This window comes from Triturus cristatus, chromosome 1_2 (genome assembly GCF_964204655.1).
Source record: "Triturus cristatus chromosome 1_2, aTriCri1.1, whole genome shotgun sequence".
Classification (NCBI taxonomy): domain Eukaryota; kingdom Metazoa; phylum Chordata; class Amphibia; order Caudata; family Salamandridae; genus Triturus; species Triturus cristatus.
In genome coordinates this window covers 256,646,557-256,670,646 of record NC_140580.1, presented here as the reverse complement: position 1 = coordinate 256,670,646, position 24,090 = coordinate 256,646,557, and the positions used below count along the sequence as shown (strand labels likewise).

Sequence of the window (24,090 nt, the reverse complement as noted above, 5' to 3'; positions counted from 1 at the left end):
GAAAACAAAATGAATTAAATAATGAATCAGCGCAGAGCGCTGTTACCGCACAAGTCTATGCTGTGCCTTTATCTTCTTTTTCTTCACTTTATGTATACAGGTAACCGGAGATCAGGACAAGATGATGGGAACGCCAAGGAAAGACGACCCGCCATGAGAATGCAGAGCAAAATGCAGAGTCCAACGCGAGGAGCGCGACGACCCAGAAGAGCTTCAGGTAAGGCGTCAGAGGTCCAGCAACTTAGAACGCGAAGCACCGTTGATCGGGGAGGGCCGGGCTTTAGCTTGCCTGACCTGTCCCCGCGCTTGCGCGTTCTGGATCGGCGGCCATGTTAGCAGTTTTTCTTTATGGTCCAGCGCAATCCTGACAGTCTCCTCCTCCCTCCACAAAGTCCTTTGTCTCGTGCTACAACCATGCTCCAGCAGCCCTTTGCATTACTACATCACCACCGTCTCTGGTGACTCGAATGTCTGAAAACCCCATCCCCTGCCTCTATCCCACAGACACTCATTTGTACCCTTTTCCCCTCTCCAGAGTCACCTGTGTGAATCAAAGGGCAAATAAAAATGTTACACTATTAACACTGAAAACATGATTTTAATAAATATCTGATAGATGATATGCATGTGTGAATCAAAGACAATTGAGTTATACGATTTCCTATCCCTCCACCAACCCTCTTCAGTAGAGTATCCTCAATTAGCGGAGGCAAGATGGCGGCCGTGTAGTTGCGGTCGCAAGCAGCAGGACGCGAGGAGGATGAAGTAGGAATTGCGAGATTATTGTGGAGAAAACTGGCTGTCCTACCTGTGGATTGAAGGAGTATTGCCCCCTGTGATGATACTCTGGCTTCGCTGTTCCGGTGGCTTTGGGGGCGACACGCTTCGTGCACTGGTTGCTGCCGTTGATTGTTTCTTCCATCACCGGAGAGGCTCGGCAGGCTGTGGGCGGAGGCAGGGGCGGCTGCGGAGGGGAGCAGGCTGCTGTCGAGAGGTGTTGTGGGAGCTCGGTGCAAGGGGCTGTGCTCGGGAGGAAAGCTCTTGCAGTCGGATTCCCGCTATGACGAGACGAGGTGCTCGATTGTTGAATACAGCTGCCATGCCCCCAAAAGCAAGTAACGTTAAAGTGGCTGTGCTCAAAAAGAAAGGAGTAGCGGAAGGCGTAATGGCGCTGCAGGAGCAGGCAAACACATCGGCAAATACATTGGCTGAGCCTCGATCCCTTGCCGACAAGAAACAGCAGATAGCTGGTAAGAATCGCCAGAATGCCACTGCCCCTGCTCCTGCCCCTACCACAATCCCCTCTATTGCCAGCATGTTTCTGAAATCTGGGAAGGAGAAAGGAGCTAAGAGAAATCTCCCTTTGGAATCTGGTGAGGAACTGGAACATCTTTCTACTAAAGATCACAGCGAAGGCTCTGATCTGATGGGGGAGGATTCAATCACCTCTGCTTCTGACGGTGGGAATGTACTGGCTGCTAGCTCAACGGTGACCATTGCTACCCCGACTGGGAGGTTTCTTGAAGACGTTAGTTCCAAGACGAGTCAACAGCTTAGTAGAGGAGGCAAGGGGGGGGGGGGGGTACAGCTTCAGAAGGATGTCTCTCGAGAGATTGGCAACTCCCCCTCTGCAACTATCGAGACTGTTGGAACTGCCTCAGGGGATTCACAGCCAAGTGTGACGGAAAAAGTTCCTAGTGAGTGCTTTTTTTCGGTTTCGGAGTGGTCAGATGATGATGATGAACATCGCTCTTCTACGGATGGCAGTACTCATGGCACGGATAGCAATATAGAGCAGGAGCCTCCTGTCACTGCGGTTATGTCAGTGGTAACTTCAAAGAGTCAGGCTGATTTTGAAAGCAACTGGGCTCATCCACTGGCCACGTCATCGCAAGGGAGCCCTTCTCATCTGGCTTTACTGGAATCTATACACCAGGAAATCATTTCCCACCGAGAGGAGACACGCCAAGACAGTAAGAAGACGCAAGCTGCAATGAGGAAAATGCAGGGGGCTGTGAGGAGGCTGTCAAAAGCGAGTGCCTCATTGGGTGACAGAGTATCAAATTTGGAGGAGAGGATTGTGTCATCAGAGTCTCAGGCTGCCGAGGCAGTAAACAAGGTTGACGCTCAGTGTTCGCAGGTGTCTGATATCCAATGGAAATTGGAGGATTTAGAAAATAGGCAAAGACGGAATAATTTAAGGGTCCTAGGGGTCCCGGAAGGGGCTGAAGGGTCAGATATTAAAGCCTTTATCCTTAAATTGTTCGCTCAAGCGTTCCCGAGGCTCTCCACCTGGAACTGGCAGTCCGAGATTCAGAGGGTTCACCGTACTCCTTTTAGAGTTCGTACAAATGCGAGAGAGGGGGACAAACCGAAGGCAATTCTGATCTTTTTTGGAAACTTCACATTAAGACAGCTAGTTGCGGAGAAGGCGAGACCTGATGCAAAGAGGACTGTTGAAGGAATATCTTTCTTTGTCAGCCCGGACTTTTGCCATACCACGGTGGAGAGGAGATGGAGACTTCGACAGCTTATTAAACCCTTCCAGGAGAAGAAACTACAAGTGTTTCTGATAAACCCTGCTCAATTAAAAGTTATTAAGGAAGGGAAAGCTTTCTATTTCGCCTCGGAGATAAAGGCGAAGGAGTTTCTAGATTCTCTGGAAAGTTAGGGGAATTATTTGTCGGCATGGTTCTAGGTTCTCTTTCTTTAGGATCAATCCACATGGCTTTCAAAGATCTCTATGATCCTTAGGTGGTATTCTATGTCTTTATTCCTTTATCGCGACCACTGCTCTCATCATATGCACAGACTAGGTCTGGGCGCCTCATTTAAGGGGGAAGGGGATGGTGGTGGGTGGTTTGGAGGAATGGGGTGGGGGGGGAGTTTATGGGGGGTGGCACAGGTTTGGGGGTGTAAAAATAAAAAGGAGTTGATCAGATGTTGTAGAAGGACTTATAGTTTTGAACTGTGTTCTACTGCTGACACACTAATAGCATGCTCTGGCAATTTTGCTTTCTGCTGGGCATTGGTATGGCAGGGCTGTTCAGAAAAACCATATCAGTGTGAGTATTAAAATAGGCACTGTTAATGTTTCAGGATTAAATGACTGGAAGAAGCGCCAAAGGTTGGACTTCCTAGTTAGACATAATAGGCTGGATCTAATTTGCCTACAAGAGACCCATCTTCCCTGGGCCAAACGTAATTTGCTGAATATTAGAGGTTATGAGCTGATCGTATGTTCTTCACAGACATCTATGAATAGGGGAGTTGCATTGTTGGCCAGAACTTCTTTAGGGGGAGCGAAGAGGGTTAAAAGTGACAGATTAGGTCGCTGGGTCATTGCAGAATTAAGGTTAGGAGCTACAATCTGCTCCATTTATGGGTCAAATTGCGATGATCCAGATATTTTTGACTATATGGAAGCAGAGTTGGCAGGATGGCCAACTCCGTTGATAGTCTGCGGGGATCTAAATATATCTGCAGGTTGGCAGAATACGTCTAAATATCTAGGAAGGAAACCCAGAGTGTACTGCGCTCTGTCCTCCCTTATAAGATCGCATGGACTTAAAGATGTCTGGGGTGAAAAGGAACCACAGGACCCGGGGTTTACATATTTCTCGAATCCGTATCAAAAATTTTCCAGATTAGATTACTTTTTTATTTTACAATCCGAACTTACTATGGCTACTATTAAGAAACTCCCCAGATTAATCTCTGACCACAATCCTCTTATTTTATCATATAGGGTCAATTGTTCAGAGAAAAAACATACTAATTGGACTTTTGAAAGAAAATTATTATCAGACTGGAGGTTTCTTGAACATATTAAAAATTGGTCTGGGGAGTTCTTTGATGCAAATAGATACAGTGCCTCTAGGAATGGGGTTTGGGAAGCCTTTAAAGCAGCCTTTAGGGGGGAAACTATAAGCTGTTCGGCTAGATTAAGGAAGGAGGACATGGCGAAGGTTGATAAGCTTATGGAGGATCTAGCAACAGCGGAGAAGGTGCATAGTGAAGAAATAGGGAGGAGTTTGGATGGGTTGGCGAGTTTTAGAAGTATGGCGGTTATTAAAGCTAATTTGCAAAAACTGGTCACACAGAAGGCGGTGGGGGAGTATCAGGCATCAAAGGCGAAGCGTTATGAGACCGGGGAACAGGCGGGTAGGATTTTGGCTTTACGCATTAGACAGGAAAGAACAAAGAATGTTATTACGAGTATACAGGATGAGGGGAAGACATACTCGGAGATTAAGGACATACTAAAAGTCTTTGAAAAGTTTTATCAAAATTTGTATGATGATGAGAGTCATCAGAGTCAACAGCAAGAGGTGTATAATTTAGAGATTGGCAATGTAGGCCCCTTACTTGATGTAGCCTTAAAAGAGGAGCTGGAAAGGGATGTAACGATCACCGAGATTAAAGATGCTTTGCGAGAATTGGCTGATGGGAAAGCTGTGGGTCCCGACGGAATTCCTTTGGAGGTATATAAAAGTCTGGAAAACGAGTTACTCCCTATTTTGCTAGATCTTTTTAATGGCATTTTATGCTCAGGCACTATACCAGATTCCTGGAAGGAGACCAACATTATCATATTTCATAAAAAGGGCAAGCCCAAAGAGAAGCCAGGATCTTATCGGCCAATCTCACTTATTAATGCAGACACAAAGGTATACTCAAAAATTTGGGCTAAAAGGCTGGGGAGGGTCATCGGTAGCCTTGTCTCCCCTTGGCAGCACGGGTTTGTGCCCGGACGGGGCACCACGGACCATACTCGCCGGGCTATAGCTCTTTTTGATGCCCATGCTGCTGGGGGGAGGGAGATGGCCATGATCCTTCTCGATGCGGAGAAAGCTTTTGACCGCGTAGTTTGGAACTTTTTATGGCGTATTCTAGCTGTAAAGGGCTTTGGCCCCAAGATCATCAAAGCTCTGCGAGCTATGTACTCAGACCCCGTGGCCAGGGTGTCGGTAATGGGGGAGAAGTCGGAGAAGATATTGATTAAAAGAGGAACACGGCAGGGTTGTCCCTGCTCCCCGATATTGTTCTCACTCTATATCGACCCCCTGATCCTTAGAATAATGGGCTGCCATAGGATTAGCCCCGTTATCTTTAATGGGTACACAACTAAACTGCTAGCTTATGCAGATGATCTGGCGATTTTTACCAGCGACCCACATCAGGCAATGCCCGTATTAGTGGATCTGGCCAAGGAATTTGGTAGTAGCTCGGGGTATCTGCTCAATGAAGAGAAGACCCAGATCATCTGCACTAAGAATATTATTAGGTTAGACAGCAGATATTTGGATTCAGCAGTTTATCTAGGGGTCAGAGTTAACTCGGATGTTGATAAGATCATAACCGAAAATTACAGTCCTCTTATGGCTGCGATGGAAGCAGAGTTAAAAAGGCTGGATGTTTTACACCTTTCCCTGGTCGGAAGGATAAACGTACTCAAGATGACATTTTTTCCTAAGATTCTTTATTTGTTTCGAGCCATCCCTTTATTACTGGAGGAAAAAATTCTAAAAAATCTGGAAGGCCTTTTTAACAGGTTCATTTGGCAATACGGGAAAACCAGACGCTCGTTGAACCTTATGTCACTGCCGTTTGACAGGGGGGGTATGGCTCTTCCAAACCTTCGGTTATATCATCTCTCTTGTTTATTAGCACATATGTCAATCCTCTTCCATCGTGATTTCAGCTTGGTAGCGACCCAGGGAAGTAGGCAGGCCCCCCCTTCCATTTTTTAGCTCTTTTTTGGGAAAAACGCTACAGGGCTGCTCCTGAGGGAGGTTGATCGGAGATTTTACAAGAAGCCTAGATTGAAGATAGTGAGTGGGATATAGGGGACTTGGAAAGCAGTCCAAAAGCTATTGGAAATTCCCAAGTATAACTCGTACCTTCTTCTTTGGAATTCTAACCTATTCCCGTTTCTAGGCAAGAATATGATTAATCCTCTCTGGAGTGAAAATGGTATTAGATCTGTAGGCGATCTTCTCGAGGGGGAGGAATTTTTAAGTTTTGGAGCATTTCAGTCTAAATTCAGGATCTCTACTAATCATTGGTTTTTGTATGGACAGGTAGTAAAGACATTGAAGGCATTTAGACCAAGAATTCTGATTTCCACAAGGCTTCCTGTGATGGACTATATATGGAATGGGGGTAATAAAATAAAAATTATATATAGTCATCTGTTGGAGGGAATACAGGACGATTTGGAGAAAGTAGAGTCTTCACTAGCAGTCAAAACAGGTGATCCTGATGTGGACCTAGATCTTGCTTTAATGCTAAATAAGAAATTACTCCGCTCATCTAATCTGAGGGCCCAGCATTATAAAATACTTTTTAATTTATATTTTACCCCGGCAAAGCTTGCGGCTTGGGGTCTGGTGCCGAAGGATAACTGCCCTAGATGCGATAAAAGCCCAGCGGATCTAATACACATGTTTTATCAGTGTGAAAAGCTGTCTATTATTTTGAAAGAAATTTCAGTCTTTTTGGAGGGGCTGTTAAAATGCAGAATTGATATTTCTTCTACATTGATGTTAATGGGAGTTGATAGGAGCATGAAATTAAGTAGCACTGCGGAAGCTTTGGTTTTTATTTGTACAGCTGTGCTTCGTATTATCATATCTGCGGGCTGGAAGGAGCCATCTCCTCCCACATTTCAAATGTGGTTGGCGCGGTTGCTCGGGATACACAATATAGAATCATGTTTATTTGAATTAAAAAATATCACAGTAAGGGATAAGGGGAGAGCCATTTGGGCTCCAGTAACCAGCTGGAGAGATCTTTAGCAGTTATATACTGAATTATTTTTTTTTGTATCTCTTTTGTAAAAAGTCCTTTAAGGCATGCGAGGGACAAATAAGTCTTACTGTTTTGTGGATTCTCTTTGTATAACATCTGTAAACTCAATAAAAAAAAAAAAGAAAAAAAAAAGACTATCCTCAATTAGCTAGATCCACAGTGTATGTGTAGCACTATAATTATTTTATTACATACTTTCTATAATTGCATTTTCCCAAAAGAAAATGAGACTTGAGTGAGACAGTAAAAACACTGTAAGAAGCAAAGCCCACTTTGCATTGCTTTTCAGAGATTTAAAAATACAACATTCCAGTTCCAGTTCATAGTCTATGTAGATGAGGTCATGGATGCAGGGTTGTTGTTTTAATCACAGTGAGTAGTCCCTGAAATGCTGAATGAACAAGAGAATCACAGTATGCTGAGAATCTATTTAAAAGTCAAGTCTTATTTATTATTCAAAATGGCAAAACCTAATTCTGATTTTTCTTTGCCATTCCTTAGATTTTAACGATTATTAAATAATTTTTTATTAAAATATGAAAATAAATGAATACAAGTAATTCCCACAATGCAGTGATATGCAATTTCCAAAACCAGATTGTACTGTAGTCCCAATAGTAACGTCATGCAGGACCTACGCTGTATACGGAGAACATATACCGTGGGTCTGGTGGCAGACTGACTCCGTACACCCCCGCCGCATATGTTAGCCTATGTTTTGCATTAGCTAGCTCGCAGTGCCACTAGAATCTCCTGTTATCAGAGAAATTTGTTTTTGCCAACCTTAGAACACAATAACCTCAGACTCGTGGAAACAATATACTACTTTTCACCCAGTCACTCGTGCATGCTTGTTTTGCTCTCAGAGAGATACAGAGAAGAAACAGTCAAGCGGGTTTACAATAAGAATTTATTGTACCGTTGTTCTTCTCATGTAGAATAAGTGCGCTGTTACGACTAACACAGTAGCAGAGAAAAAGAACCAGCAGTACAGTGAATAAAAAGAAATAGTATTGCTATACAATTTTGCAATAGTCATGAACACATACATGAATATGAAATGCATTTATAAAATAAAGTGCATACTCCTAAGATGCCGGACTAGATGTACCTAAGTGTACCTAGCATGTGAGTAGGTGCTACAGAGCCTAAGCCTAAGAGCCTATGAGCCAATGAGCCAAGAACCACACTAGGATTTAGTCAAACCCCCATACCTGAATAGTGAGAGTGTGGGACTTCGTCCTGAACTTGAGCTGGACACCCCGCAGGGATCGTTAGACCACTGTCAGCTGGAGCGATGGCATGCCGGAGCTGCAGCATCTCTGGTCAGTGTGTCGGCCTTGAAGTCTTGGTTCCCTCCTGCCTTCTGATAACATAGGGCGCTGTAGTTATACAGTCTATGTACGTGTTACCCATTGTTCAGTATGAGGATGACGGGGACTAAACCTTATGTGTCGATGGGAGAGGTGAAGTATACCCCCTGGTGACTGTACTCATCAATTATTCATATGTGCTAAGGATGAAGTCTTAGCAATATCGATTGGGAAAAACCCATCCTCTGCATGGATTTAGGTGAAAGGTTTAGTCCATAAAAGGCTGCCATCCTTATAAGGCGTGATGTCCCTATAAGGCATTCTGTCCTTATTTGGAGTTATGTCCTTATAAGGCACGTTCATATGAAATAACGGGAGCTGATGTAGGGAAAGTGTACGATATTCCCTGGACCTATATTAGGGTATCGATATGAAATATAACACCCACTCCACCTTATACTTAACAATAATAATACACATTCTGAAATACACATTTTCAACAGTGTCAGAGTATAAAATTCTATGTCAGGACCGGAGGCGAGGATTATGCTGTACTTTTTTTATTTCCATAACTCAGCACTTAAACAATAACGACAAACTACAACATCCATTGTTTTTGTAGTCCCAAAGGCAGACTTCATCCTCCAATCAGGGGTGTCCCTGAGGGCATGCTGTCACCAACACTCCTCCTCTTTCTTTCCTGCTCAGCCGAAGATAAGTACCGTTTTCTTTCCTCGCTTCAGGGCGGGTGGCATACGGTGGTTCAATGTTGAGTTTGCGATGTTTTCCATAGCTGGTCCGATTTTTAGTAGTTGTTAGGAGCGCTTGCCGCTCCGGTGGATTTCTGTTAGTTTAATTGGCTGATGTGCACTGCTTTGTGGTTGAAGGCGTGAGCGCTGTTTTCTTCCGTACGCAGGGTCGGGCCGCGGGAGCTTCCTAACGCTCCACTCGCGGCCCCTCAGTGTGGTGCGGTGCGGCGCGCCGTGATAGGGGGCGCGTGTCCGCGTCTCTCTGATCCCAGTCACGCTAGCCGCGCGGGGATCAAAGAGCGCAGATCGTGACCCGCGCCGCACGGCCCCCATTAGCGCTGGACGCCTTTACGCCTGCACAGGGCAGGTCCGTATACATTCTATTGGGATTTCCCCTTACGCCCGCATCACGGGTCGGTACGATGGCCTAGTAAGTTTGTGTGCAGATTTTACTCTGCTTCAGCGCGTGTTTGGCGCTTGGGAGATCCCGGGGCGGGCCCAGTCGCGGTCTACCCTTCACAGGCATTAGGGTGAGTCGCCCCTGCGGGCTTATAGCCCAGCACATACCTAGTGTGCCCAGATTGGTGCTTTTCCACGTTAAAAGTGCACCCCTGCCAGGTAGCTTCGCTACTAGCGCTGAAAGCGTTGGGGTTGCATCTCCTCAGTTGTTTCTTCCTCGCAATTACATAGGATCATAGAGGAGTACACGGAGGAGGAATCCGTTCTGGTCATCCCGCTGGATGATGCCTTTTGTGATGCTGTGGATGCCTCCATCCACCAAGCAGTGAATGCGGCCATGGGGCCTTTCGAACAGCGTATTATGCAATATGCTTTTGCGCTTGACGCACAGCGCCCTAGCAAACGCAAGAGTTCATCCATGGTGGACTTGGGCACCTTTGACCGCCTTAAGAGGGCGTTTTTGGCCAGATCGGAAAGCGCTCCCCACCCTAGTTCCCCGTTTATTCCTGATTTACCACCCTTGCAAGAGGACAACGATGACGCTTCATCTAACGAGTCAGAGGAAGAAGCTGGTCCGTCCAGGCCCTGGCGCCCCGCAGAGCCTTTGGCCACGGACGCGCCGGATGGGGAAGATCAATCTGATATGTTGGTCCCAGAGGACCTTGTCCATCCCCGCTCCTCGGAGTGGGTTCCCTCCGCCAAGGTGTCCGCGTTTGTGGCGGGCCGCTTGCGCAAAACCCTTGAAAAAGAGGTGAGGGCCTGCCTAAAGGCTGAGTGCCTGCGTCCGGCCATTCCTGGCAAGATCGCCTTAACTCCGGAAGTGAACCCTAGAATGGCCACCTTTTTACAGAAGTATATTCGGGATCCCAAGAAGGGGATTGACCGCTCCTGGCGTTCGTGCCAGGATAAGCTCCTGGACATTGCAGGTCCCCTCACGAAAGTCCTGGAGCTTGCAGAAGAGGCCAAGGCGTCCAGTTCCCCCCTATCAGCAGAGAGAATTTCCAGTTGGGCTCAGCGTGCAATAGTCTTCTTGGGCAATGCAAACTGCGCCCTTTCGACAGAACGGAGACACTCTTTTCTGATCAAGGTAGACCCGAAGTTGGGGGATCTCGCCACATCAGAAGCGGGAGCTGTGGCACACGGCGGTCTCTTCGGAGAGCCGTTCGTGAAGGAGCTGACGAAATTCGTGACCACCTTCACTTCGCTTGATAAAGCGCAATCGTCCATAAAGAGAGTATTTAACCCCAAGGTTTTTGTCGGGGCCGGCCGAGGCAGGGGGCGCTCGACCGGCCGCTTCTTCACGCAAGGCCCTCAACGAGGCAACGGCAGGAAGCAGCAGGACACCGGCCGACAGGAGTTCTTCCAATCTCGCCGGGGCTCCAGAGGTCGTGGTGGACGAGGTGGAGGCAGAGGCCACAACGTGCCTAACTCAGGTGAGACGCCCTTCTTTAACCCCTCTTTTGGTGGGTGGCAGGCTGGCTTTTTTCGTAGACAATTGGAAAGCGATTACCTCAGACGCCTGGGTATTACAAACCGTCCAGGGGTTCCACATCGAGTTTTACGGTTCCCCGGTGCAGGAGGTCCGGCCACGGCCATTGATTTTTGCAGAGGGGTGTCCCTCATAGACAAGGAGGTGGCAGATCTTCTGCAAAAAGGAGCGGTAATTCCTACACACCTTCACCCCAGGGGGTTCCTGAGCAACATCTTTGTAGTAGACAAATCGGATGGGGGGCAGCGTCCAGTTATCAATCTCAAGGAATTCAATCAGTGGTTGATTTATCGTCATTTCAAGATGGAGGGCATCCATCTGTTAAGAGACCTCCTTCAGCCAAACGATTGGATGGTCCGTCTGGGTTTAAAAGATGCGTACTTGGTCGTACCCATTTTTCCCCCACACCGTCGCTTCCTGCAGTTTGCGTGGAAGGGTCAGGTGCTCGAATTTCTCTCTCTACCCTTCGGTCTGTTCCCGGCTCCATGGTGCTTCACACCAAGGTCCTAAAGCCAGTGGTGGAGACTCTGCGAGCCAGGGGATTTCGACTTATTTACCTGGACGACCTCCTACTTCTGGAGCAATGTCCAGTTCGGCTTGCAGGCAATTTACGGGACGCGATGGATCTTCTTCAGAACTTGGGGCTTATTATCAACACGAAGAAGTCGGTGCTGACTCCGTCGCAAAAGTTGACTTTCCTGGGGTTTGTCGTGGACTCGGTTTCCCGCACTCTGAGTCTGCCCGCTCGAAAGATCTCCAAGATTCGCAGAGAAATCCGGCGGTTGTTGGCGCGGGGGTCAACCTCGCTCCGTCAGGTGGCGCGCTTGGTGGGACTCTTAAGTTCCTCAATCCAGGCGATATTCCCGGGGCCGCTTCACTACAGAGCGTTGCAGCGCCTGAAGGCTTCACATCTCCGCAGGGGGCTTCAGTACTCTGACCAGGTCCCTCTCACCGACAAAGTTCAGGTGGAGATGACGTGGTGGCTCAATCACATGGAGGCCTGGAACGGGAAAGCCATTTTCGGGTGCGAGCCGGATCTGGTGATAGAGTCCGATGCCAGCAAATTGGGCTGGGGTGCACGCTGCGGGGACTCATTTACAGGAGGAAAATGGTCCGCCAACGAAGGACAGCTTCATATCAACTGCCTGGAACTAATGGCAGGGTCCTTTGCGATTCAGTGCTGGACGAAAGACCGGGCGTCATGCCACGTGCTCTTGAAGATGGACAATGTATCGGCCGTCAGATACATCAACCATCTAGGGGGAACGAAGTCCAAGGCATTGGCGAATCTCACCAAGGCGTTTTGGAACTTTTGCTTGTCCCACAACGTCTCAGTAACGGCAGAATACCTCCCAGGGGACTCCAATGTCATAGCGGACTGGTGGTCCAGGAGTTGGCTGGACATGAGTCTCTGGCAACTGCACCCTCCGACCTTTCAGCGTCTTCACGATCTGTGGGGTCCTTTTTCTGTGGATCTCTTTGCCTCCCGGTTGGACCATAAGCTTCCACGCTTCTTCAGCTGGAAGCCAGACCCCCTCGCGGTGGCGACGGACGCGTTTCTCCAGGACTGGTCCAGAGAGAAGGGTTATGCCTTTCCCCCTTTCGCCATGATAATGCGGCTGACGAACCAGGTTCGGAGGCAGGGGGCGAGATTGACTCTCATCACTCCATGCTGAAGGTCTCAAGCTTGGTTTCCAGTTCTTCTGGAACTTTCTTGGGATTCTCCAATCCTTCTACCTCACGATCCTGGTCTCCTCAGGAATCCCCAGGGCGAGTCTCACCCTCTAGTCCAGCAGGGTCGGATGCCCTTAATGGCATGGCAGATTTCGGGCATCGGTGGAGAGTCTCTGGCCTATCGACAGCAGCTCAAACTTTACTGGGAGCAGCCTGGGCGGACAGCACTACCAGGCGTTACAAATCTGCATGGACTAGGTGGGTCCGTTGGTGTGTTCGGGGACGTCATGATCCCTTGGGCTGCGAAGTGGTGACTATTTTGAACTTCCTAGCCTAGCTAGCGACGCAGGGCCTCACGTACCGCACCGTTAATTCTTATAGATCGGCGATCTCTGCGGGGCATCTTTCAGTTGATGGACACCCGGTAGGGGAACATCCTTTGGTGTGCAAACTTACGGGGAATCCGTCTTTCACTCCCGCCAGAACCCAGGTATTCTTCCTTGTGGGATGTTAACAAGGTTCTGCGGCTTTTCCAATCCTGGCAGTCTAATAGGTATCTTTCCCGCAAAGAGCTTTCGGCAAAGTTGGCCATGCTTCTTTGTTTGATATCCTGTCGTCGCGTTTCGGATGTCAGGGCATTAGATGTCACTAACCGTATTTTTACCCCGGAGGGGGTTACCTTTCATGTTACGCGCAGGACTTAGTCCGATTCTAGATTCATTTCCTACCCAGCTTTTGACAACTCCCCGAAGCTGTGTGTGGTTTGATGCCTCAAGGAATATGAAGCCATGACAGAAGAGTTTCGGCCTCCGGGTGAGCGCCAGCTTCTCATTTCCCTACAGAAACCCTTCAAGGCGGTTTCACCACCAACAATTGCCAGCTGGATCAGATGGGTGATGCAGGAGGCAGATATCAATATCTCGCAATTTGGTGCACACTCCGTAAGGGGGGCGATGGCCTCCAAAGCCTTCGCCTTGGGGGCTAGATTAGAGGACATTCTCAACGCTGCGAATTGGTCCTCGGATTCGATGTTCATAAGGTTTTACTTTAAACCAGTTGTAAATATGGCATCGTTGGTGGTGGATAAGCTTTGAACGAGCATAATCCTCGCCTCCGGTCCTGACATAGAATGAAAAATTTCCTAGTAACCATGACGGAAAGTTTCAATTCTATTAAGGACGCGGAGGCGAGGATTATTCCCGCCCGCGGCTCGCAGAGACCGCGCCCTACCCTTTGGAGTGTTTTTTCTGCCAGCTGATCCCCTCGCCGTATGGGATAAGTATAACTATTTTGGGATCTGTATTGCAGCTCTGATATGGTCTGTTTTTCTCTTGTATGTTCTTGTTGTGGTGTTCTTTTGAACGTTGCAAGGATGGTTTCATTAATATCTTTGACCTCTTTTAGGATCTGAAGGTCCCAAAACGGATTAGGATTCTCTTGGCGGCTAGTTGATCGCAGTCAAGAAAGAGGAGGAGTGTTGGTGACAGCATGCCTTCAGGGACCAAGGACACCCCTGATTGGAGGATGAAGTCTGCCTTTGGGACTACAAAAACGATGGATGTTGTAGTTTGTTGTTATTGTTGAAGTGCTGTGTTATGGAAATAAATAAAGTACAGCATAATCCTCGCCGCCGCGTCCTTAATAGAATTGAAACTTTCCGTCATGGTTACTAGGAAATTTTTCATAATCAAGCAGTCATTTAAAATGTTTCTAAAATCGTTTGAAAAATCATTGTAAAACTGTTTAAAAAACGAGAAAAAATGTTTTTTGGTAATGTTTGACATTGTTGTAAAGTTCCGCAAATCACAGTTCCAAACGAGTTCGATCACAGAAGTTGAACTACTGTAAGTCTACTTAGAAGGTCATGCTTTGAGATAGAAAGTGTCAATTTGAAAAAGTTCTTTTGAGAAAAAGGAAATGGAAGAAAAAGTTCCATATTCATTCCCAGCACACGGTGAGCCAGATTTAGATTAAATGTCCTGGCTGGAAGTCATAACATTATTGCTGCCTGCTACATCAGGGGATAAACACCGCAATACCTTGCATAGCACGTCAAGTGTGCATAGATGTAACTCCTCATTGCCAACAGCTGGTGTGTAGGCTTCTGGTGCTGAATTCGATATCTCGGTGTCAATACTGGAAGTGAAATTTAATTCAGTCGTGAATGGCACCTGCGGTTCCTCAAGGAAGGCATGCGTCAAGATGGGAATACGCTGGGGACAGAGTCGTGCATGGGACCACAAGGGCTCCAGCCTGGAGTCTAAGTGCGCTGGCGTCTCCGTCAGGGGTGTCAGATGTCCAACTCTAATTCGCCTCCGCAGAACAGGCATCGGAAGACAGGAACGATGCAGTCCTCAAAGACTGGTCTGAAGGATAAGAACCAAGAAGCACTTAGTTTTCGTAGGCGAGGTGCACTGAGATACTGTATCATGCGCTCATGGTAATGTCTTACCAGGAGAGCTTTTGCAATCTTGCTGGCGGATGGTCCGTCCATTGCACAGCAGATAGACGATAATAAGGATTCCTGCTACAGCGAGCAGTATCAGAGGTAGACCCCCAAAAATGCTTCCAAACATGGAGTGTATGAAGTTAGGAACAACTCCGAGGATTGTCTGGAAAGTGCTAGGGGAAACCGGACCCTATGGTCCTAAATAGGTGTACAATGCCACTCGTATCAGACATGTTAAAGATACGTCCCACCGTTTCTACGAAATGTAGGGGGCAGTTGGTGCGGATTAGCACCTGTATCTCTGTCGAGGTCCTTGCAACTGGAAGTTCAAAGGTTTCTCGAGCGGAGGTCAGCGGTACGGTTTGCTGTAAAAGCATGGCTTTTATTCTGCTCAAAGCATAAGACTGTGTCAACGAAACATTCAGTGAAGGCCATAGTAGCGCCTCCCTGACTGTATTTGTTGGAGGAAACAATACTTGCATACAGCAAGTAACCCTGGTGCTCACGGTGACCAGATATGCAATGCCTGGAAGCATGCCACAACAACCTTGATCGTTCAGCATCAAGTAGCTCCCATTCGAAAGAAGCTTGAACACTGGCGTTATCACAGCAGTTGGTGTTCCTTTCATGTGGCAAGACAGATTCAAAACTGAACCGTTACAGGCTCCGTGCAAAACGATATCTTGGCATATAAGAGACCCGCTTAAAGCGTTCTTGCAGTTGGGACCACTAAGAAATACTTCTCGTTCCCCACTCCGGCATTGAAATCTATATGGTAAATCCCAGGATTTCTTAATGTATTCTTTACCCAATTGCTCATATCGGCCTGCCTTTGCTCTGAAATGTAGTGACCGGGAGAGTGATTTGGCCGTAAATTAGCCACTCAGTTGATGGTAATTCAGCTACTGTAAATGGTAGTCTGTCCAGTTTTTCAATTTGCAGCATTGTATATTTAGCTCCCCTTTGTGCCATTTCTATCTGTGTATCAGTTACATTATATTCTGAAAACAGAGACGTACTGTTTATAAAACGCCAAGGCACAAGGTCTGCACACAAAGATTGCAGGGTTCAGTTTAATAACATAATAGAATGCAACTGTGTTTGGCTGTGTTGTAATATTATTTCATTACCTCCAGTACATTTTCTGATGATTGGGACACTGAAACAGTTAATAACATGTTATCTGATTTAGAGAAAACTGCTGCATTTTGAAATGTTAGAGGGTTCATCAGATTATGACAAATTGTACTGTTACCAACATTTTTGTCATCATTTCCTGCACAAATCCATTTCACCTAGGAATGTATTTGAGTACAATCAGTGGGAACATTGCCCACACCACCAAAAAGTAGTTCACAAACGTTTGAACAAAAATGTACATACTTTTCAGGGTTTAACACCACAGATCCAGCCTCATTTTACTATCAGGTTGCACCAACATCAGCACTGAAAATTATGTTGACAAACACTAAACAGATTTACTCTGCTTCCTTTTTGGCCCAATTGTCTGAACAGGGTTTCGACCTATGGCAAGATGAAATTGACACATTATCGATTTGGGGTTCAAAGGACTGGCAAGTCCAGGGTACAGAGGCACTATTTAGAGCATGCCTCATTCCACAGCAGATCTTTTTAAATGATACTGTGCAACAGACATACTGTCTTGGAATAGCCAAGATAAAGGACCTGAACACTCCAAAGTTTCCTACACCAACACAGGAGTGGCAGAATTCTTCTACCAAGGAAGGGGCAACAGTTGATGACATACTAAAGTACAATAGAACAGACCCAAATTGGAAGGAGTGGGTGGTTTGGCCCTTAGACACAAACATGTCATAAACGGTTCCTGCACAACACCAAGGGACTCAGTATGCATAGGCCAGACCCAGCTTATGTACAGAGAGAACATCCAGGGGTAGTGACATCCTATAGTGTTGGGAAGTTGTGCCTACAATGGCTAGAAACCTCAACACTTGCAGGAGTGAAACAACACTTATCTTTACTCTCACAAGACCTGGATCTTAGGGACTTTTTACTAGGACCTAGGCAACAATGTAAAAAAGGCTTCATATGTGCAGACATTTATGCTGCCTATAATGAAATCTGTAAGATTTCCCAACAAGAAGCCGCAGAAAGAATACGGGAAATAGACCATATAAACGTGGAAAAAGCTTTTGCTGTGGTGGATAATGGGTTAACAACTTTGACCTCCAGAGTATATTCATTGGGCAACATTGTATCTTCTGCTATTGACATATTGGAACAGGATTTAGCCATATTACAACACGGCCAATCATGTTTGATTAAGTCAATTGAGACAAATCTTTTCTCCTTTTTTCGGGCAAGAGGCGGGAGCAGCACAGTTCTTGTTCCGTGTACTGCAAGGACTGGTACAGGTTTTCTGTAAGAAGGTCCAAATTCCTTTTTGTCCGCAATCTTCTCTCTGACCAGATCCCCTACTTTTGGGATCCAGACAGGTCTTTCCGTGACTACCTTGACTTCCTCAGTGGCGGTCTGCTTCAGGTGGACATTGCTTTGGCTGTTTTACAGGATCTAAAAGAATCCAGGACAAAACAAACGATCATGGATATCAAATAGTTTTTCAACCGCCACTGCGCCTTCACAATCAAGATCAGGTACCCACATTTGTGTCCCAAAGAGGACCTCATATGGAGTGACACCCCCTAGAGAGCTTCTTGGCTGGTTATTTAATGCCCGCTGTACCCCATACAGGTGTGTGACCCAACTAGCTGTTAAAGATTGCTTAAAGTCACGTTTTTTTCTCTCCACAACCAAATATCCCTCAGGATGGTATGGAGATGAGAACCGCAATGCTACGCCCATTCCTTCCATGGCCTCTTTGTAAGCCCGAGAGCTAAACGCAGGGCCGCGGTCAGAATGTAACGTGCTAACTGCGTATGTGCGATAAAGACTCGCAAATCTTTTATAACTGTTCGAGCGTCAACAGAACATTGAGGCCATACCCAAAGAAATCTCGAGCATGAATCCACTGCCACCATGATATACCTGTAAGCCCCGTCCGTTTGTAAGGGGCCGCAGTGGTCCAAGTACACACATGCGGGAGGTTTGTCTGACTTTAGTAATGGCATGCAACGGTGGAACCTTTCATCTGCTGGCAGATGTCGTATTTCAAGACATAGTCTTTAGTTTGCTTAGATAACCCTGGCCACCAATAGCGCTGTTTCAGTAAAGAAATAGTTGCAATAATACCTGTGTGCGCAATGCCCAAACCCTTGTGTGCAGCTAGTATTAAACCTTGTCTACGATGCATATTTGGTATTACTCTATCCCCCACTCCAGGAATTTGAGCATATGGAATGTTTTGTGCATCTAACTTGGAGTATTTTTAGTGGAAATGTTTTAGGTACTGCTGTGCTGCCTTTGCGTGATGCATTGACAGCTACCATTATATCTCTGTCTATTCTCGTTTTTGAACGAGTCAGCGCAGATACGGAAACCGTGCGTACAGCCCCCTTCGCGGCTTCATCAGCCAATGAATTCCCTGCAACGTGCACGCCATCACGTTGATGACTCCGTGTATGGATCACGTGAGTCCTCGGTAGCTCGGCTTTCAACTCTGCTACCTGTTCCCATAGCATTTTGTGCTTAATTGTGCCACCTTTTGCGTCCTTAAACCCGTTTTGTTCCCAATTTTGTAAGTACTCATTGTACGACTGTACACAGTAAAAAGAATCACACACGATTAGTGTGGGGAATTAGTGAGCCGTATTTTTGAGTGCAAGTATTAGTGCTTTTAATTCTGCCAACTGAGTGGTGCAGTCTCCTAGAGATTGCGTTTTTGTGCAACTAGGATGGAACCTACCATCACATATGCGACCTTTAACGATAGCACATACTGAAAAATATTGCTGCTTACTTCCAATGGCCGGTTGCGCAGATCCGTCTGTATAGATAATATATTCATATTGTTCAAGAGGAAAGATTTCATTTGGTAGAGGATATTTTTGTTCGTTTTGCAGGAATGCTTGTGTTTTTAAACTTGGATCAAATCTGTACTCAACGTCTGTCGCAGTAAGAGAATTAGCCCAATGTCAGTGGCGTAGCTGGGGGAGGGGGGCGGGGGGGGCAGTACTGGCGGTCCGCCCCAGGCGGCACTATTTTGGGGGCGGACAAAGGCATTCAGATAAGGCTCGGCTTGCTTTCGTGGACGTTCGGGCACGGGCAGAGAAGGAATAGGACTCGGGCAATGTCCTCTTCTTTTTTTGTGCTGGCAGCTGTCAACCCCCTCTCTTCCTATTATTCCCTCTCTTTCCGTCTTGCTCCTCACTTACTGAAAACCGTAACTTGAAGAAACGGTTCACAACCTCTCTTTTCTTCTTTCATTTAGTTGCTTCCCTGTGAAATGGATCCAAAAAAGAAAAACACGCTTGCGGGAAATGCCCTTTTTCTGACATTTTTCTATTCCAAAGTGCAGCGGGATGGAGAGAAATAGAAGGTTTTAAACATGAAAAATAAATACATAACTAAATAAAGCAAGACAGAGTGGTTGCAAAGTGGCCAGATGGTTTTTATTCACATCCAAATACATCAGCCTCACTTTACAGAGTTTGCCAGTGAAGCGCTACTTTTGTTTTCTAGTCTTCCTTTGAACAGCATTGTTGTCCCCAGGTGGGAAAGTATACCATTCCTGGAGGGACTGCAATACCTGGTTGATGGGTGGATTGGAAAACAAAATGTGCACCATGGCTCTGTGTTCATGGATGTGGTCTTTTTAAACCATACTGCTTACGTTTTGTAAGGATATAAGCAATGGACATTGAAGGGGTTCCCTTCAGGGCCCTGTAGTCATGTCCTTAACTTTTCAGGTAAAACCACTCGCTGATTTCTGAATAGTGAGTGAGAGATCGTTAAGGTAACCATGTTGTTTCTGCTTACATTTCACGTGCTTTACTTAATCTTGCATTCCCTATGAGTGTTTGCTTTTACTTTTTTTTTTAGGCAGCATATTACTCTTATCAAGTGCATAATTTGAATTGAGCCACATCCAAGTGTTTATAGCGGGCACAATTAGGTTGTAGCTGAAGGCAGTGCGAGTTTCTCTCAGTGGGGCAGTATGGTGTTCAGTGGGGGAGATGGCCAGAGCTGTCGAATTTGAAACTGGGTTCAGCCTTCCTGACCAGTCCACCAGACCACTCTACTGAGGGAGCATATTCCCATGCTAGACCTTAGAAGGCCCCACTAGACCTTAGACGGCTTGATGTCTTAGCACAAGCAGGTGTACCCTAGTGGTGTCAATTGCGAGTTAACCTTGAAGGCCTGTCCACCATAATCCATACTGAAGTTCATCTCCAGTCTTGCGGGCAGGCCTACGAAGCAGCACACCCTAGAGCAACAGTGATACAGTCACTGTGACTCTGTCACTGAGGTCACATGAACCTTGAGCAGGTTAGGGCGGTGCGAATGGTGTGACCACACTGGGTACACCTATTTCGGGTGGGTGTGTAGTGTTCGCAAGTATATTATGGTTTTTAAAAAAAACTTGTTGCCTCCTTCCTGGCCTCCAGCAATTTTCAGAAACAATAAAAATGTCATGATAACTTCGGTGATTAATGTTCTTCCTAGAGAGAGATACAAGTTTTGGCTAGTGGAAGGGTTGACTCCTGAAAAGGTAGCACAGAGGGTTAATGTGCCTGCTGCAAAGAACATGTACCATGCAGATCACAAAGTGCACTGCTTTAATGGGGGGACCATGATGAATGGTCATTTAATGTCAGCTGTAGATGATGGATCCCTGAACAGTGTCATGTATGTGCATGTTTTCATTGTGCTGAGGGGATTACCAGATAATTGTTCACGCAGCTCTCTGATGGATGTCACATGCGGTTTTTCTGAGTCCCCAGATAGATCATGCAGTCTATGTGTTCTCTTTTGTACTGCCAGTCACCGGTGTATTCAACTGTGTAGCCTTGGACCGTGTCATGTATGTGCATGTAACTTGCATGATCGAGGTAACTATTAGCGGCGATACTACGCGTCTCTAGGTCCTCTTTCAAGTGCTTGCCGGCCTTTTTCCCCAGCAACCCCCCCCCCCCCCCCCCCCAGGGGCGGCAATCTGAGGGATAGCCCCGGGCGCCACAAGCTCTAGCTACGCCTCTGGCCATTGTATCCATCTTGGATGTAACGCTTTCGCATTTGGGATGCTGGCCTTTCAAACAGCTTCTAAAGCTGGTACTGGAGTTACGACAATGATGCGTTTCCCCTGAGCCAGTGCTCTTTCTCTTGCTACAGCAGTCTGAACGGCTGTCAGGATTTTTTTCTGTGCAAGTGAAACGCATTTCTGCATTTGTGTACAGGTGTGATTTGTAAACAATTGGTACCGTTTCTCCCTCATTAAAGGTCAAATAAGTGTACCCGCATTGACCCGCTATTATTCGGATCACTAAGTGGCGTATGTTTAAGCATGTCTGTAAGTGTTTGTAAGCAATCATGTCTTCCTGGAGAAAACAAAGAATATTAGTATGTTCTTGTGTCCAATCTCTGGCTGAAAAGTCAGGTTTTATTAAGTCATAGAAAGGTTTTACCCTTTGTGCGTAATCTAAAATGTATGTTCTGCCGAACTTTAGGAATCCTAGTATTGATTGTAAATTTTTTAATGATTTTGGAGGCTGGAGCAGCGCACACTTTTCTAAAAAGTTAGCTGCCAGGCTTTTGCTTTCACTTGACAGCTCATAGCCCAAGAATAGGACATTGAGGTGGGCTATTTTTGTTTTTTTTTTAAAGTTGAATTTGTAGCCCTCTGCGGCAAAACCCATAATAATGGTGCTTACCCTGGTCAAGTGCCTCTCTAAGTCGTCGTCTGTCAGATAAATATCATCCATATAGGTCAACGCTTCTGCATCAAATGTTTGAAGTAACTCTGTCACTCTTGCTGAAAAATCACCTGGGCTGTTTTTATAACCTTGTGCTAGACGACAGAATTGTCGCTGGGACCCCAACACACTGAATGCTGTCAGATACCTGCTTTCAGGCGCTATATTTTGCATTTTTTGCGCTCAATGTTCTTCATTAATGCGGCACTATGTGCATTTTGGACAGCAAATGTCTTTGTGCATGAGTTTAAATGTCTGTAATCTAAAACTAGACGATATGTATTATCGGGTTTAGAGATGGGAAACAAAGGATTGTTCATTGGAGAGGTAAATTTTTCAATGACCCCCTGGTATTCAAGTTGATCTAAGATCTCCCTGACCTGTTTTTTAGCTTCTTGCTTTATTGGATATTGCCTGTGATCATTTGGTGAAACATTTAACTCCTGTACATATGTATGTTTAAGGTGAAGGGGAACGTAGTTGGAAAATGCAAGAAAAATTATAGTTTCTCCCCTGGGGCACTCCATAATGAATGCAGGCGGCCAATCTTGTTCTACTAACAGGATATCATAACTAGATGATAAGTTCTTCCAAAAAACAGCTTTTATTTTCCGACCAGCAACGTTCTTTTTCTTTAATTGAGGTTTTGGATTTGGCTTATCCTCTCTTTTAGAAGTAAAGTCTTGGGGCGCGCTGCTTGTCTCTGGACAGTGTGCACTCCTCTGTGTTCTGACCGTCCTTCTCTTTCTGAGCCTTTCTTCGAGCCCTGAAAGGAACGAGAGGAACATGTATCAGTATCCTGATACTTGTCAGGTTTTCTAATTTTATCCCTATTCTCAAGGTTGTACCTCTTTTCAGAGGGCTCCTGTGGAGGAGACCTACCTCGGGACTGAGATCTCTTTTCTTTAGAGTTTTCCTTTTTATCCCACTTCTTTTTAGAAGAAGTAGGTGTCTGTTTAAAAGTGTCCTTTTCAGGACTGCCCTGTAGTTGAGGTTTTGAAGCTTTTCCCCCCCAAACTATCCCTGCCTAATTCTGCATACGCAGTTTCAATTTTTTTGGGTAGTTCATTCTCCTGGTCTAATGGAGAGCACTCCCCTGGGTATTGGCGGATTGCCACTGATGCTGCTTCCCCTTTAATGTTAGCTAGTATTATTGCTGATACCTGGTCGTAGTTATTTAATAACTTCATCCCTAAGTTTAGGGCAGGTTCTGCTCCGTAGTCGTTTTCTATTTGTCTTAATTCATCTGCTACAACTGCTAATGAAGGAATACCATGAGTTCTGGTACATATGGCAGCAAATACTGTACCCCAAGAGGTGCAATCCTCTAACTGTGGTGTTATCCCAATGGGCAAACAGATTGTTAACATTCTGTGTTATTCAAATGGTGTTGTATTTGGGAATACTGCTTCCAACTTGGTTATTTTTTGTGCTACCCAGAAAGGAATTTGTTAACGTTTTGTGTGCACTTTGCCCATTACCAAGTGTAATGTTTGTGGAGTAATTTTAGTACCTGTGCTCTGTGTAGGAGCTGCAGTAGGTGTAATTACTGTAGGTTGGACCGCGAGAGCCCTCAAGACGAAGTGTGTCATGTTTCTGTAGAGTTTTATCAACTCTTTGTGTTGAACATTGTGTCAATATCTGGATGTGGAGTGTAGGTCGCTAATATCGGCCATGTTGCTCCTGGTCTTCCTAAAGGACCAAGCCTTGCTCTTGTTCATATGTGGGGTAGGGCGCCATTGAACCAGAAGAAATGTTCCTGGTAGGTAAGCGGAATCTCAGTCTCCACAAAAGGAGTGTAGACTCCTGGAACTTCATGTGTGTAATAAAGAAAAGTTTTTGTTACAGCATCTGCTTCTGGGAATAAAACCCATGAGTAGAATACCTCTGTTCTGAAATCTTCGTGTGCCTCTATCACGAATATTACTACACCTCCTCTGGGTGGTAACCCATGTTTGACAAGTTTAACTGTCAAAGTTTGTCTTACTTTGGGTGCAATTTCTATTGCATTTTCATCTTCCTCACCAGACTGATTAAGTCCTTGGGCTGGATTGTCTATTGGATTGAAGTTTCTCTCCACGTCCGCCATCGTGTCTAGAACACTGAATTATTGTCCAAGGAAATTATGAGTAAGTTTGATGCATAGGTTTTATGCAAAGGTTTTATGCACAATTTTGGGACGTTTGTCCTTCAAGCTTGATTAATCAACAGCCAATACATAGGGTGTCTCGCCTACTCAGCTGTGGCGGAGTTTTTAGCATTTACTCCAGACGTCTCTGGGTTTTGTAAGTAG

The 24,090-nt window shown here is 45.9% G+C and overlaps 1 protein-coding gene and 1 long non-coding RNA gene across 6 annotated transcripts in view; one reads left to right on the top strand and one right to left on the bottom strand.

Moving 5' to 3' along the window:
* CCAR1 (cell division cycle and apoptosis regulator 1) overlaps window positions 1-24,090 on the bottom strand; it is a 2,209,777-nt gene that overhangs the window by 1,907,334 nt on the left and 278,353 nt on the right. The gene's annotated exons all lie outside the window — the stretch shown is intronic.
* The window catches only part of LOC146867116 (uncharacterized), a 77,338-nt gene that overhangs the window by 92 nt on the left and 53,156 nt on the right, over window positions 1-24,090 (top strand). The window contains exon 2 of the long non-coding RNA XR_014961075.1: window positions 101-217. This is a non-coding gene — a long non-coding RNA (uncharacterized LOC146867116). The remainder of the gene's footprint in view (window positions 1-100; window positions 218-24,090) is intronic.